The following is a 17,113-nucleotide window of genomic DNA, read 5'->3' as shown; positions in this document are numbered from 1 at the left end:
TCAGCGGCATTATAGAGGAGAGCACGTCTACTGGTTCCATACGTCAGGCCGCTGAAGCGAGTGTTTTTTCATTTCACTTCCTCCGACTGTTTCACGCTGCGCAACAGTCTTTACGCTGTTGCCACCTAAAAATAAAAAACTCTTGTCTAAAACAATAAATTCAAATAAAAAATACAACACAATCTCAAAAAAATACAAAAAAGGGCTCTAGCGAACTGACAAGCACAAAGATCAACGGAATCCCGAGAATAAATGTAGAATAATGAATCGTGTACAAATTATAACAAAAAAAAATAAAACAAATAACAATAAAAAAAAAATAAAAAAAAATAATATAAAAAGAAAATTGTTGGTTTTACCAAATAATAAAAAAAAAACAAAATAATATAGAAAGAAAAAGAATAAAACAAAATATAAAGTAATTTAAAGAAAAAAAATAATAAAGAAAATAAAAAAAAGATAAAAATAAAAAATAGGAAAAAAAAAAAAAATATAAAAAAAAAAAAATAAAAAATAATAGACCCCTTAGAAGTAAAGCAGAAAGTACTTGGTCGAATCTTTTCACTCATTTTGAATATAAATAAAATATTGTACATGTGACAGGGACAAGTTTTCTTGGTAGTTAAAACACAGATTGACCGAATCGTTTTGATGAAGCCGTCTAGTAGATAGCGATTTCGTGGGACGTCGATTCCCACGCTTGATTAGATTACAAGGCGCGACGAATCTGCAACTGTAGAGGACTTGAGATGTGGATTTCTGGAAGGCTGTAGTTGGTGTAGCACAACAGGTGTTTGAAAGTTGCTGGGCAACTCCTGTATCAAGAAGAGACCACAACATGAAGAGCTGTGACTGAGCATCGCTCTTGCTGTCTGCGAAACTCAATATTCTAGAAATATTATTAGGTCTGGAATTATCCTTCAGGAGCATCATTGTGGTTTCTGTCTGCTTTATGTGTCATAGCCTGTGATCGACGCTGAGAACACTAGAAGTATTTTAATAATGCTCTGTAGAAGGTAAATATGGGAAGACTGTAGTGAGTACTAAGACAATAATGTTCAGACTAATTAAATAACTATTTCGTAACAGCTAATTACAGAAATTGGGTTTGGGCTTTGTATGCGGTCTTTAGAAGATAAAAGCCAAATGTTCAGTATGAAAAGTCATTGATAGGTCGCTTAAATCATGTTTAGAGTTGTCTTATCGACATTTACTGTCATTCTTTTATAGAACACTCGTCTGTTTGTCTTCCTCAAGTCTTCTGATGGCAAATTAGCCAAATTATTTCATTACATGCATTGCCATACAGCGACAGCTATATTACCACATAGAGTAAAAAAAAAATGTCCACAGTGACACCAACAGTACCACATACAACGACAATAAAACAATATATAGCGAAAAAGAGGGTCAGGTATGATACATTCAAAACCATTTCCAGAAAACGATCTTTCCTATCAAGCTGTGTTTCGTTGCAAATGACGACCGAAACAGTAACATCCGTTTCTACCCTATCCTTTCCCACCCGGCTCAAGTTCGTCCTCTACAATGGCTTTCCCTGTCAGTTTGCCTGTCTGTCTGTGGTTTTTTTCTGTTGTCGTACAACAGGCTCAATCAAGCGCTTCGTGACAGGTTGCTCTCACACCGAGGGCGAGGGACTCACTAGACCTTGAACCACGTGACTGGCCGAGATGGTTATCAACCTCTGAGCACGGCCTGCTTGCTAAGGTCTGGCGCCCGCGTCTGTTTACTTTGTTATCTACTGACACACACAGTCACACGACTCGAGTTTGTTTACTTCGGCTACTCGTGCACCAGTTTGCTTTTTTTTTTCATCTCATGCAGACTAATTCCACGACTCATGTTCCCTCCACTGCCCGGGTATGAGATAAAGCTCGAGAATAACTAGCACAAGGACCTCTGCCATGCTAGTGTGCTGACTGCATGTAAAGCATAGAAAGTCCAGAAAGAGAGAGAGAAATAGAGAAAACGGCTACTTTAAAGAATAAAATGTTCTTTTTCATCTACAGACACAGTGTACTGAGTAACAGCACTCTGCTAACTGCATGTGTGACAGTTCTGACATAGGTACCTATAGTTAAACGACAGGAGCCTGTTGAAAGAGGATTTTTAAGGAAGCTACTGATCCACAGTCTGATGTCCATGAACTCGAACTAGACATAAAGATAAAACAGCACGCGCGTGTTTGTGCGTGCAAAGACAAAACGGTTAATTGTGTACATTCATTGTTATCTTACTCCGAACATTGAGAAATGTACACAAGCCATAACAAGCAAAGTACAAAAAACGACAAGCGATTATCGTCTTTTAAATGAAATGTCCAGCCTTGAAAACTGTTTTAGTCGATCCAGGAAATGCAGCATTGCAAGAAAGGTATCTCCGACAGTGACAAATGTCTCAAACAGAAAAATCTTTTTCTTTTTGCATATTCACCAGACTTTTGCGGTGCACGCCCTTGCCTCTTTCTTAAACTCGCAATTTTCAATGACAGTCTTGCGTTGAGAGGTGGAAGTGAGCAAGAGCAGGAGGTAACGAGGCTGTAGAAATTCGATGAGGTTGAAAAACACTGTGATGGAAATGGGAAAATATCGGAAAGTAGTCGCGTCTGGCCCGCTGTCAATAAACTAGCAATGCAGCGCCATGGATGTGCGAAATGCGATAGCTTGCCTTAGTCAGCCAAGAGAGTAATTAGAATGTTGCACTGGAGAGTTAGCTCCCTTTAAGGAGCCACTGAGTACACAGTTTAACCGAACGCATGCGCAGTGCCGTTTGTCTTGTGGCTTCAAATGTCCAATTGCTTAAGTCCACGAAATAAGAAGGAACCGAAAATTCCCTAACTCAGACAACATCGACAACCATACATCTTTGTCGATTTCTAGGGGAATATTGAATGTATTCGAAATAAAAGCGACAAATCCGTGTGCAATGGTTTAAAGTCCAAATGACGTTAAATACCACTGCTCCTGCGCTTAATAAAATACCACGAGTGAGCAAGAGATGTAAGGCACGGAGGGAAAGTGTAGGGCTGAGGGGAAGATGGGGAGGGGTAACAGACACAGTTATCTTGTGTAAGTAAATAAAGCGTTGAATTAGATAAAACAAGTGTCAACGTTGCAATACTTCTCATTTAAACCGGCAGTTGGTCAGCGACTCCAATATTCTTTTTGCTGTCATCATTTTCACACAACTCTTCTCGGCTTAACCTCTCACACCTAGGCAGTCGATACCGATATAACCTATTTGGATGCGTCCATTTGGAAAAGTAAGTCAATCCTAAAAAGCTTGCTGGGGCAAACACGAGGTCTCGAGGATAGTCTGATTACTTGGAGTCTGACGGCTCACCCGTGTGTACTTAACTCACAACCATGTGATCGATTGTAGCTCCAACAAGAGTTAATGTCTTCAGCCCTCTTCTTTAGATTTCCGAACGTTTCGGGCAGTCACGATTTGTAGATAGACCTTAAAACTGCTTTCAATCCCCTTCGACAAATAGGATTTTCTCTTAAACCTTCCTACATAGAACGGCTTATGTCATTGGCTGGAAGGCGACGTCTCACATACAACGGCTTATGTCATTGGCCGATAAGTGACTTTTGAATGAAGAAGTGCCCGATAGTTGCATCTCTTCTCAATCCAAAGAGAAGGCTATACACGGATCAGTCAAAAATTTACTAGGATTCCCAGCCGATATTACAACAACCCTTTACCTTTTATCATTTTCCTTTTCGTCAACAACTTTTTCAGAAACGATTTAGTTAGTGTCCTGTGTCTAGTGGTCTGTGATGGATGTGAGAGAAACTGAGGATAACTTTACAGATATTCTATAAAACTCAAAAGGAAGAAAGCACGGTGATCGCTCAGTGAATGGGAAACGACTTTAACGCCTCTGGCACCACAAAAAGTAGTCATCTTTACTGCAACCACTGATAACTGCACAGCGAGACACTCCAGAAAAATTCTGGTGAAGACTTTGCTAACAGTGTTGCTAACTGATATTTGTGACATACTTTGTATATATATTTCACGAGTCATGTTCTGAAACATGGGTGTTTTTTCCATACAGCTAATCTCACACACAATATGTGATATCACAGATTACTGATTGCTGCGGTGGATAACTTGCATGTGATCTGATATGTATTTTAGTACAACTCAACCATCACTTCCTTTCCACCCGCTACAATAAAAAGTGTTCAGATGAATACTCTTCTGAAAAGAAATGTACAGAGCGGCATCAGTTTTGAAATTTGGTTTGTACACTCCGTAAATGTTTGTCGGTTCGTAAATGGTTTGCAATACTCGTACTATACGGTACTTCTACAGCTACTCGTGAAGTACAATATTCTCAGTAGACAGTACAACTACTATACAACACAAGAACTTCAAATACTAAACAATAAAATGCGGTGTAGTATCTTACAATATTCATATTATTATGCAAGAAATCCAATACAGCACTTGTACTTTATAAGGTCAGACTCACACAATACAGTCATGTGTTTTCATGTTTATAAAAAACATGTGTTTTCATGTTTATAAACGGTAAACATTTCCTCTGTCGTTGTGTACTCGCTGGTGTTTGAGTTCAGACCGTCCGTCGTCTGCCTCTCTGTTTCTAACCCCGAGGATTACTGTAATATCCAATTTCCCACACACTCGCTTAGAGTGCATGTAAGGTATTACCAAAGGCAATAAGAACTCCATGAAGAAGAAATTAATCGAGGCTAGAATAAGCTCATTAGCTCCTTTCCAGCCGATATCTTGTCGTCGTCTCTTGGGTTACAAGAGAAGTTCAGCAGACGAGTCTGGCGTTGGCGAACTCAGTTTCTGATGACACTTTGATGAGCACCAGCCAGACAGCCATGTTTTCACTCTTTAAATCATCTCTGACTCTTTAGGAAGAGCATAGAAACTACAGTTTACTGTTCAAATTACCTTAAAGACACTACAATAAATGGGTACTACTCCCAGCTATACATATAAAATGAGTTGTTTATGTATATTGTTAAAAAGCAGATAAAACTATCATTCATTAGTTAATGAATCAAAGAAATCAAAAGATTTTCAGAAGAACCACACATCTTTATCAGCAATAATATTCAGGACTAGTTTTTATTGAATCATTAACACGCTGTTTACTGTAGAACAGAACGGGGTGCCAGTAAAAGCGTGTTTATAACGCGGGCCACCCCAGGGGAAGAATTCACTTCAGAAAGCAATAAACACAAGTAGAAGCACAAATTGGTAGAAACACAATATTGCTTCTTCACTTCACGCCGAAACAGCAGCACAAATGTTTGTGGAGGATGCTTTGGCCCGCACCTCACTTCGCGAAAGTCTAGAAAACAGATGTGAGTCGGTGTCTGCAGTCTCTTGAAAGGTGATGTTTTCTCACCTTAATGTGATTAGTTGGCTGTCTCGTCCATTCGAAATTGCATCCGCGCAATTCCCAAGTTTGATCACAAGAAGAAAGCTGAAATCTTGCTTCATTCATAATGACTGCCGGTCACCTAGTGCTCCAGACGCTCTGCATTAACTTCTCCTCTTCAGCAAAAAGATATCCTTTCTCGCATCCTTTTCTCGTCTCTCGCGAGATTCAAATTCACGACTTTCCTCTTTTGAGGGAGAACTGCCGTGAAAAAAACGCAAAAGAAAAAAAAATAGTTCGTGATTAGCACTCATGTCTGGGCGTTTTCCATACAATGATTCACAGACAGACCCACATTGCAGACGTGCTGTCTGACTTTCTTGAAGTCTCCTTACAGTATCTGTTGGTGTTGGCAGCTGGACATATATGTCTACCAATGAAAAACCGTGGGAAGAATATTCGACAGGAAATCCATATATGTTTTCATTTGCTCGGGATCGTTCATATATTTACAAAGATGGACATCTGTTGAACATAATCTCAAACCTTCCTGAAACCACCTTGTTCATCACCTACAGTATTGTTTTCCTCAATGCAGTCATGAATGCACTTGTTGAGAATGGAACTGCAGTTTACTGCAGGTGTTTAGAAGAGGAATATCACGGTAATTATCCGGTTGATTGACATCACCCTTCTTCAACAAGGGCTGAATAATGGCTTCAGTCCATGCATCAGGAAATTTTCCATGATGAAATAGGTGATTAAAAAAGGAGACCCAAAAAGGGGAGATAGTTTTTAAGGAATGTTTAAAAAGTTCCCATATCAACCCGTTTAGCCCTGCTGCTTTACTATTCTTCAGAGACTGTGCTGCCCGCGCTACTTCTTCCATTCATCATCATTATCATCATCCACATCAGCAACAACAACAGCAGCAATATGTGTAGTTTTAGCGTTATCTATGCTTGACTTGCTTGAAACAGCAAAGGAATTAAAAATCTTTCCAAAACATAGCCCAGTAGACCACATATTTATTCTAATGGCACAGATACAGAAGCGATTGGTCAGGCACAAAAAAACTTTATGTAGTTTACATTGAGTTTTATAAAGCTTGTGACTGTGTAACGAGGACAAAACTGTGGCAAGGACTCCAGAAGACTGGCATGCATGGAAACATGTACAGAGCCATCAAAGCTCAGAACTGCAAATGCCCGTTCTGTCAGGATGAAGAAACTGAAATACACTTTCTATTTGTCTTTCCTATGTAAGCTGATTTAAGAAAAAGCTACATCACCCCAAAATATCATAAAAGACATTCTCTATTCAGATTCCAACTTATAATGTCCGACACTAGAATTAATTTTTCTAACCCCCTAGTCGCAGTTGTCTACAAAGCATGAGATCGGAGAGATAGGTCCCTAAAATAACATATTTATGTGTTCTCTCAGTACTCGTGTTTTTGTAGTTTACACACGTAACTTGTTACATCTACTACAATTGTAAAAATGCTGATAATCCTATACAGTTTGGGTATCACTGATATTTTTATGCTCCCCTTGAACCGGGCCGATGGCCTATTCAATAAAGTTCTGTCATGTTCTGTTCAATCTCAAACCTTCTCCAGGTAAAAAGCATCGTATTCTGAAACTAACCTAAAACCTCCTTCTGGTAAAAGCCTCATCTAGGGATGATGTATTCATCGTCCATCTTCCCCACCCCGTACGGCTAATGCTTCAGAGGTCGACAACGACAAAGGAGTAATTCTTCATCAGACAAAGTGAGTGATGTCCTCTGTAGAGGCTGCTATACCTGCCAGCACATCTCTGCCTTCCCCGGGGTTCAGCAAGTTCTCAACATTAAAGCTTAAGTGAATGTAAAGTTCCATTGTCTCACTGACAGTGAAATGTGATTCATCGTTAAATCACAAAAAAAGAGAACGGACGGTTTTTAGCGCTTTTAGTGAGCGAGGCAAACTACGGCCGGTCACTGTCATAAATTACAAATACTTGCTTAGTTTGTAGAAGCAAATCAAAGGTTGTTAAAGGGCTAAGCCGCTAAGGCGTCAAATGCTGTTATTTAATCCTTGCTGAGATTAGAAATATTTGGCTATTAGTAAAATCACACACATATATTTTGTATGTATATAACTTGAGAATAATAAAATATTACAGCGGCGCAGGCTTTCGGTCTCTCCACACCCGCTGCCCACACTCTTATCTGTTTGTTGTTTTTTTGTTTTAACTTAACTTGATTACTGTAACTCCTTACTTGCTGGCTGCCATGAATACCTTCTTCACAAACTCCAGAAAGTTCAGAACTGTGCTGCACGTCTGGTGCTTAGAGCAGGACACGGGACCACACCACACTCTCCTACATTTTTTTTACACTGGCTTCCCATCCGTTCTGGCATCCAGTACAAACTGTCCGTGTTGTGTTTTAATTTCTTTGCTGACTCCTGCTATAACTATTTCTCTAGACTTCTTCCTTCCCTTCATCACACCCAGACAACTTCGCTCTTTGTCTGATGACCATACCTGTCACAACAACAACATATGATCATATATCGCTACTGTACAGCAAAATAGTGTAACTCTCTCCCCTTCCGCCACGCACCCACCATCTAATTCTTTAAACGGTCACTGAAAATTCATCTCCTCCACGAGCATTACTTCTAACAACAGTCTACTTAGTGCTAGTCTATCATTAACCCTTTACTCTAACCTTTTCTCTAACTTTTCTTGATTAACTTTTCTTGACTAACTTTTCTTGACTTCTTTCTATTGACTAGTCCGCCTGCTCATCTCCCTCTACAGATCCTAACTTTCAGTCCTTACCGTTCCTTACCCTATTCTTCCTTCCATCTTCTGTGTTTGTCTTTCATTACTTGTCTGCATTTTTGTTCCTCCTTCCGTGCTTCCATGTCCCGCTGTGATGAGAGCGTGCTCCTGCATGATGATACACTGTATACATCTATTTATACATAATGCGCAATGGTTATTATTCTTTCTTTGTAATTTAACGAAGCAGGAGGTTGGTGCAGTGAGATGTACGAGGGCTGAGATGCCTCTACTTAGGGCAAAATAAACTGGAAGTGATGGTTTAACTGCAGAACAGAGAAGGCACTCAATAAGAGATATTCGATCAGACGTTTCGGCGCGTGAGTGGGGCGATCAGATGACTGATTTCTATGCGTGGCTGTGTGTTGAGAGGGAACTGATGCTGCACCCCGAGTCATTTATAAAACTTAGACAATGGTGTGAATGTCGCATTACTCCCTCTGTGAATTTAAATTTTGCATACTGATTTACTGGATTTGAAGGGTATAGAAACCCTATCCTTTGGAACAAGTGGCTTGATTCTGTATATTTAGATGCAGCTGTACATACCATGCTAATCAACAGGTAATTTTTAAAGTACTTATTAAAGGATGGAAGTATAATGAACATACCTGCATACATTAGCTAACTATCCCCCTTTAAAAGGAGAATATGTTTGATGACCGTATTCTACTTATGTTCAGCCTCTAGGAAAATATCCATTTGTCTATAGAGTGCTGTTGCAATGCTTTTTTGTTGTTGTAAATATGTTTGTATCTTCACAATGTCATAATGACCGTGAGTCATTGGCATTCAAGGCTTCATGTAATATCATGTCACTCACTCTTGTTTGTTGACTCTAACAGTAAACTAATTTAAATAAGTTTGGTAAAGTGTAAAATTTCCTAAAAGTAATGTCTAACTCCAAGATGCAGGCAAGCTTCACAACATAATGCAAAATTAAATTCATTGTTTACCACTGCTTTATGTAAAGGACAAATTCAATCCTGCATGATTGCATTCTAAACTTGCCTCAATACTAGTGCTCTGTAAATCAAACTGTAAGTTCACCGTTAGAAATGTTTAGTAAACATTTTAGAAAATGCAATAGGCACAATACAAGGAAACATCTGTGTCGCAACCCTGGGGCAGGGTCCGTAGATTTGGTAAGGGGTACGATTTCTATCACCAGTCCAACACACCGTCTATACCCCCACCAAGTCCACGTCGACACTTACCGCGTGCTACCACACTAAATTGCTTATTAATTACCCACTCTAACCAGCTCGAGCCCCCAAGCACGCATACCCCAAAGTAAAACACGAGGCAATTTAGTGCATTAAAAGATGTTAATTATTATTTCCAGAAGTTCATACAAACCAAAAATGTCACAATTACAAAGTATGAACCTTGATCGTTGTCTAGACCGTCCCGTTTTCCTAATTATTTCCCTGCTTCTATTATGTCAGAAATGAGAGCCAGATCTAACCTTACTGTCATAACACAATACTGCTCACACAATACTCCTCACACAATATTCCTCACACAATACTGCTCACACACTCTCCCCGTACACTCCTTATCGCACGCCACTTAGCTGTGTTCTCGACTTTGTGGTGTGGAGATTAGTTCTTGCAGAACACACACGCACAACTGTCACTGCACTGTCCAATGGCGGATGCAGTATGGGTAATCTCTCGTCGCGCCGCAGAAGAAATATTGTCCGAAGACTTCGGTCTTCTGTAGATCGGCACGCGACAGAGGAGTACGAGGAAGGTACACTTCGAACTATCGTTTAGCAGGCCGACGATTTTGGTATGGACGCAACACCGATACCATGGCCGGAACACTTGTCCGTTACTTGGTCGTCAGGTCGGACGAAAGTTGTTCTTTCCAACGCACAGGTACGACCGTGTGGCTATATCACCTTCTAGGTTGATGTCCTTTCTCTCAGTAGTTCGGCGAAGGACAATTGCAAAGGAACTTGAGATCTCAAGATCACTGTCTCTCCCTAGAGGTATCTCGTAAAGCCCAGCTTGTCGTCCAGTTCTTTCTCTCTTTCAGTCCAAACGCTCAGCCTGCATCTCTAGATCTTTCAGTCTCGTAACCGTCTTGTTGGCCAGTCATACCACCTGACACACCACAACCAATCACGCCTCACAGCCACCACGAGCCTACGCTCCCACCCGCATCCGCGTAAATGACGCAATTTCTCTCTATGACGTACTTTCTAGAGAGAGAAATTACGTCATATCTAGAATAAAATAGATATACAAACCCACACTACAGCCCTATCCCACTCTTTCACGACACCCCCGTGCTAAAAACGAAATTCCGATTTCGTAACACTAGGGCTGCAGGGTGGTTTACATCTCTATTTACCTACATCTTACATGACCTCCTCTGAAGTCATCACCGTGAGGTAAACCTTCCAAACTACCTACGTACAATCTACTAGTACTAGATTACGCCTAGTCTTAATCACTAGGTACTGGAAACAGGGTAGACATTTCTACCACATCTACATTTCATACTATCATACTACAGTCGCGGACTCAGTTTGTGGTGGGGAAAATAGATCCAACTAACGTCCCCGCGATTACTTCCCCACCCGGAACTTAAAACTACAGTTACATACCCTCTCCGTACCACCCACACACCCCCGTGCTAAGAGTGTACCCATCTGAAACCAGTGGTATGGGCCCCTAACAATGCAGCAGTCAGTCAAGCTGTCGCTACTCACAAACTACTAATCACTAACCCACGTTCAACGTATGTACACGTGCACCCTTGCACTCCTTGCTAAGCCTGTTCTTAGCAGGGGTTAACTATACCTAGTCGACCTGTTCCGTCCTCGTCGTCACCCTGTCTGACCTAGGTAAACAATAACACAACAATGTTGACACATCAACGCCGCCTCACACACCCCCTTGCTAAAGTGCACTCTCCGCACTTACTCCGGCAAGAGGTGTGATTGCAACCTTATCATGGCGGCTGACAACTATTGCATCGACTAATGCAGCACCAATTCCGACACCCCTCTTCCGGCCACACCCTTTGCCCGAGCGTAGCCGCCGACTAGGAAGGTGTCCTCATGCCCCTGATGTCATCAACCATGTGACAACATACACAGGAGGTTCCGCCTCCTTTGACCAAACATGCATGACCTATGTCCTCGCCACAAAAGCAGCCACCTCTTTGGCCACTCACAGACAGCTCGATCTAGCTCTTCGGAACCACCACTGCCTCTCGCCAGCGATGACGCGTCTTTGTCAGCTGGTGTCCGCCCCCGTTGCTCACTGCTGTCCCGTGCCTCACCGGCAACCACCTCTACTGCTACTATCTGAACGGTATCCGCTCGACAGCGGTTCCTTACTGGTAACAGGGGTTCGCACCCAGCGATCTGACCAGTGCCCCCTGCAATACAGCAGTTCACATCAGCAGTCGGCGCTCGCGTCGAGCGCTCGCCACTGACACCCGCCTGCGGTATTTCCATGGGGCAACCCTTGCTATGCGCACCTCGCAATAGCTGTCACCAACTCACTGCAGCGGTATCACCTCGACGCGTGCTTTCGCGCACTTGCGATCGCCACCGTCACCCCCTGCAACAGTATCGCGTCGGACGGCCGGCGTTGCATCCAAATCGCCGCCGCCATCCGCGTGCCAAGTTTCCACTTCGACAACCGGCGTTCGCCATTCGCGTTCCTCGCTGCCGTCCACATGCATCTGTGCCATCTCGACAGTCAGCGTTCGCATCCCGCGATAGACAGCTGCCCTCGCGTGCCAAGTTTCCACTTCGGCAGCTGGTGTTCGCCACTCGCGTTCACACGCCGTCGTCCACCCATCTGCTTCATCTCGACAGTCAGCGTTCGCATCCCGCGATTAGCTGCTGTCCTCCGCTTGCACAGGTATAACCTCGACAGCTGGTTCTTGCCACCGCAATGGCCATGTCATCTACCTTGCAGCTGTTCCACCGTGTTAGTTGGTCCCGCATCTCGCGATCGCCACTTTCAGCATCCTGCCTTGACCCAGCACCTATACTCCAGTTGCTCGAGTCTTCCCAAGACTATGTCCTCGACCTGCAGTTGCTTACTTCCCTCGTGGCTTCGACTAGCCTGGCTCCCGGCCAGGAGATCAGCAATATCTCCATACCCTGACTCTCCTCCAGCGTGAGTCATCAGTTCGTCGATAACCCCCGCCCTTCGCTAGCCACAACAACGCTAACTCCCACGTCACTGGCATCACAAACGCTAGAGTCTAGCTTGCCAAACTCATCCTCGCAATGCTAGCCTGCACTCCTCACCATCGCTCTCTCCTACTCCGCTCTCCTCTACATCATTAGCCATGTTAGTCTTGTCGTCACTAACCACTGACAACCTCTGCTCGCTACCTTCACCAAGCCTATCAACATCTACATCGTTAGCCTCCCTGGCCATCATCTGCCTGCGAGCGCCACTCGCGTGCAGCTTAGCAAAATGGGCCTTTGGCTCAGGACAAATGTCATGCTTGCAGCCAAGAATGACCTGATGCTTGGGATCCTCCAACGCAGCCTTAATGCTGCCCTTCACTAACTACCGTCTAGATCAACATCGCTATGATCTATGTCGCCAACCTCTGAAAACCTCGCTCGCTGTTTCCGCCGCCTCTAGCTCTGTCAGCCGTTGCTGCCCACCGTGACTTGTTGCCCTGGGACAGCTCCGCGAGTAGTGTCCTACCTTCCGCAGCTGTAACATTCAACCCTCGCATGCGCCTCAGTCTACCATGCTTTTTTAGGGGCACCACTTAGCAACATGTCCTGCGCCATTACAGCGGTAACAGACAAATAGGGAATGGTGTTCTCACGTTGACCCTTCCTCCACCCTGAGGTACTATAGTCTACGTCTTCACCCTCACTGAGTAAATTGTCATTGTCACTGACATAGGTCCCACTATTACTTATGTCTGTTGCTCTGTGCAATGGCGGCTTCCCTTTTTTGACTACCACTTTGGCCTCCTTGCCGCCTATTTCTCTTGTCTTCCAGTTACAGCTAAGTCTCGCAGCCGCTGGAGACTGTTATCTCGGCTTGTAGTTTCCGCAGTTCGGCAGGGGTGATGTTCTCGACGGGGTTGGCGACTGATAAAGGGATGGAGGTTTTACGAGCTGCTCGGGCGCGAGTAACCGCATGTAACTCGGCGCAATGAGCCCCTGGATCCGGACAAATGACATGCCGGCACCCCAGAATGATCGGGTGCTTGGGATTGTCGAAACATGCGGCCTTGATTCTTCCGCTAACGTATTCACAGTCAATGTCAATGTACGCCACGGGAAACTTCCTGATGTCCCGGTCATTGTACTCAATCGCCACCATCTCACCTGTCCTATCTTCTGGCGCGACCATGCGACTGTCAATCACTGCGGGGTACGTGCAGCCGGAGTCCAGCACAATGTCGTACTCCTGACCATTTACCATACCTCTTGTAGTCACCAGGCTGTGTATGTCTCCACCCATTAACGTATTAAGCGAAGCGTGGTCATTCACTTTCCGTTGAGGGCAGTCGCGAGAGATGTGACCTTCTTTACCGCACTTAAAGCAACTGTTACTCATTCGTTTAGCCTCCGGTCTTTCTCCGGTAGTTTGACCACCGTTCCTGGGGTGAGTTACCGCCTTGCTTACAGTGCCGTCCTTGTTGCTGGGTGGATGGGGGGCTTTTTCGTTCCGTTCAGCCTCCTTCCTCCCTTTCCACCGTTTCTGCTCCGCTGCGTCGAACCGCTCGGCAGCGACTGCAATTTCTGCAAGGCTGGCTGCTCCGTGCGCCTCCAGATGGAATGTTAAGTCCGGCCGGTAACTGCCCATCACTACTTCCTTAGCCCAGTTCCTCCCGCACACTCTTGTGGTCGGACGGGTCTACGTTAGCCATACTCAAACCACTTGTCTAGATTGTGTAACACACGGTGATGGAATTGGTCATGTGTCTCGCCTTGTTCTTTTTTTGCCTGTCTAAGCGAGACGGTAAGTCTCGGCTGTCACCTGGAAGCGCCTCAGTAAAGCGGCTTTCAGGACCTCATAGTCGTCCGCCGACTCGTCACTTAGCTGGTGATAGACTTGTTTCGCGCTATCGCGGAGAAGTCCTGACAACTGAATCGCCCAACTATCGCATGGTACCCGACTCGCCCTGGCCAGCTTTTTCGAACTGTGTCAGGAACCTCTCTATCTGGTCAGTTTTACAATCGAACGGCGCCATCTTAACTTCGGTCCTCTTCCAGCCCCCAAAGCATCGCTCTCACTATTACCAACTCCTTTTCACTGCCGCTACTCAACCTTCTATCCGCGCACGTTTCGGCTCTGAGTTTAAGTTCGGCCATTTTCAGCTCATATTCGCGTTCTCTCTCTCTTTCCTGGCGTTCTCTCTCTCTTTCCTCGCGTTCTCTCTCTCTCTTTCTTCTTTCCTCGCGTTCTCTCTCTCTCTCTTTCCTCGCGTTTCTCTCTCTCTTTCTCTTTCTCGCGTTCTCTCTCTTTTTCCTCCCGTTCTTTCCTATCCTGGCGTTCCCTCTCCTCCCGTTCCTTTTATCCTGGCGTTCCCTCTCCTCCCGTTCTTCTCCCGATCCTGGCGTTCCCTCTCCTCCCGTTCCTTCTCCTCCCGTTCCTTCTTATCCTGGCGTTCCCTCTCCTCCCGTCTTTCCTATCCTGGCGTTCCCTCTCTTCCCGTTCTTCCAAGCTTTCTTGTTGCTCTCCAGTTTGCCATTTCATCATTTACAAACTTTTCGAGTTTGTTGCCGCTAAACTCTGCCCTCAACCCTTCCGCTCTGAACTCTTCCCTCTTCTCAGTAGCGGTTTTAGCGAATTCGGCCTGCAGCTTATCTGCCATCTCCGCAACTTAGTCCTATCACGTAACTGCAACTACACTTGCGAATGGACCACCCCCCTGTCTTGTGCTTAGCTTTCCACGAACTCACAATCGTCAAGCTCACAGCAACGGTAACCAAGCCAGCTAGCTACACAGTTCGTAATCAGGAATATAACACACACTTACTTCACTGTCAGTCTTACGTTAACTTACACGAAATCACCCATCGTTAAGCTAACAACATAACAGTTAAGTAAGCAAAGCAACAATCAGGTTATCTTCTCCAAAATAACCTCACTCCACACAGCCTTCTGCTCCTTACACAACACACTGTGCCCTCCACTAGCTTACACGAAATCACTCCACTGTTAAGCTAGCGACAACAGCAAGTAAGGCAGCAATCGCCAGGCTATCTAATCCAAGATACCCTGCCCAATCACACCGCTCTCTCTCGGCTAGTGTGAATAAAACAACTTACAACAAGCCCTGCACACAGGTATCAATTTGGGGCTATGCTGCAAATCGCCACGTGCGACACGAAGCACGTGCGTACAATTATACAACAGTATATACTCAAAACAGTGTGTACCTTAAGGCTAGCTACTAGGCTTGCTTGATTACCAAAGCACATTCAGCCTCTACAGTGACTCACAGCTACCTGGACTACTTCAAAGGGATACAATTCAATTCATTCAATCCCGGACAGAGCCTACACTATGTCGCAAACCTGGGCAGGTCCGTAGATTGGTAAGGGGTACGATTTCTATCACCAGTCCAACACACCGTCTATACCCCACCAAGTCACGTCGACACTTACCGCGTGCTACCACACTAAATTGCTTATTAATTACCACTCTAACCAGCTCGAGCCCCCAAGCAGCATACCCCAAAGTAAAACACGAGGCAATTTAGTGCATTAAAAGATGTTAATTATTATTTCCAGAAGTTCATACAAACCCAAAAATGTCACAATTACAAAGTATGAACCCTTGATCGTTGTCTAGACCGTCCGTTTCCTAATTATTTCCCCTGCTTCTATTATGTAGATAACTGAGAGCCAGATCTAACCTTATCTGTCATACACACAATACTGCTCACACAATACTCCCTCACACAATATTCCTCACACAATACTGCTCACACACTCTCCCGTACACTCCTTATGCGCACGCCACTTAGCTGTGTTCTCGACTTTGTGGTGTGGAGATTAGTTCTTGCAGAACACACACGCACACTGTCACTGCACTGTCCAATGGCGACGCAGTATGGGTAATCTCTCGTCACGCCGCAGAAGAAATATTGTCGAAGACTTCGGTCTTCTGTAGATCGGCACGCGACGAGAGGAGTACGAGGAAGGTACACTTCGAACTATCGCTAGCAGGCCGACGATCTTGGTATGGACGCAACACCGTTACCAGTGGCCGGAACACTTGTCCGTTACTTGGTCGTCAGGTCGGACGAAGTTGTTCTTTCCAACGCACAGGTACGACCGTGTGGCTATATTCACCTTCTAGGTTGATGTCCTTTTCTCAGTAGTTCGGCGAAGGACAATGGCAAAGGAAGACTTGAGATCTCAAGATCACTGTCTCTCCCTAGAGGTATCTCGTAAAGCCCAGCTTGTCGTCCAGTTCTTTCTCTCTTTCAGTCCAAACGCTCAGCCTGCATCTCTAGATCTTTCAGTCTCGTAACCGTCCTGTTGGCCAGTCATACCACCTGACACACCACAACCAATCACGCCTCACAGCCACCACGAGCTTAAGCTCCCACCCGCATCCGCGTAAATGACGCAATTTCTCTCTATGACGTAATTTCTAGAGAGAGAAATTACGTCATATCTAGAATAAAATAGATGTACAAACCCACACTACAGCCCTATCCCACTCTTTCACGACACCAGACAATTAGATTTAAAACTAGAACCAGGTTGCCAGTGTAAGCAAAACATACAAACTGCATGTATAAAATCAGTTATAATAAATTTGTATAATAAATTAGATTATGCCATGTGTGGTGTGTGTTGCATTATTTTCTTAATATTTTATAAGAAGAAATAGCACGGCTGTGTATTATGCAGCTATCCTCTCCT

This window comes from Pomacea canaliculata, linkage group LG5 (assembly GCF_003073045.1).
Source record: "Pomacea canaliculata isolate SZHN2017 linkage group LG5, ASM307304v1, whole genome shotgun sequence".
Classification (NCBI taxonomy): Eukaryota; Metazoa; Mollusca; class Gastropoda; order Architaenioglossa; family Ampullariidae; genus Pomacea; species Pomacea canaliculata.
This window is presented reverse-complemented; position numbering follows the sequence as displayed.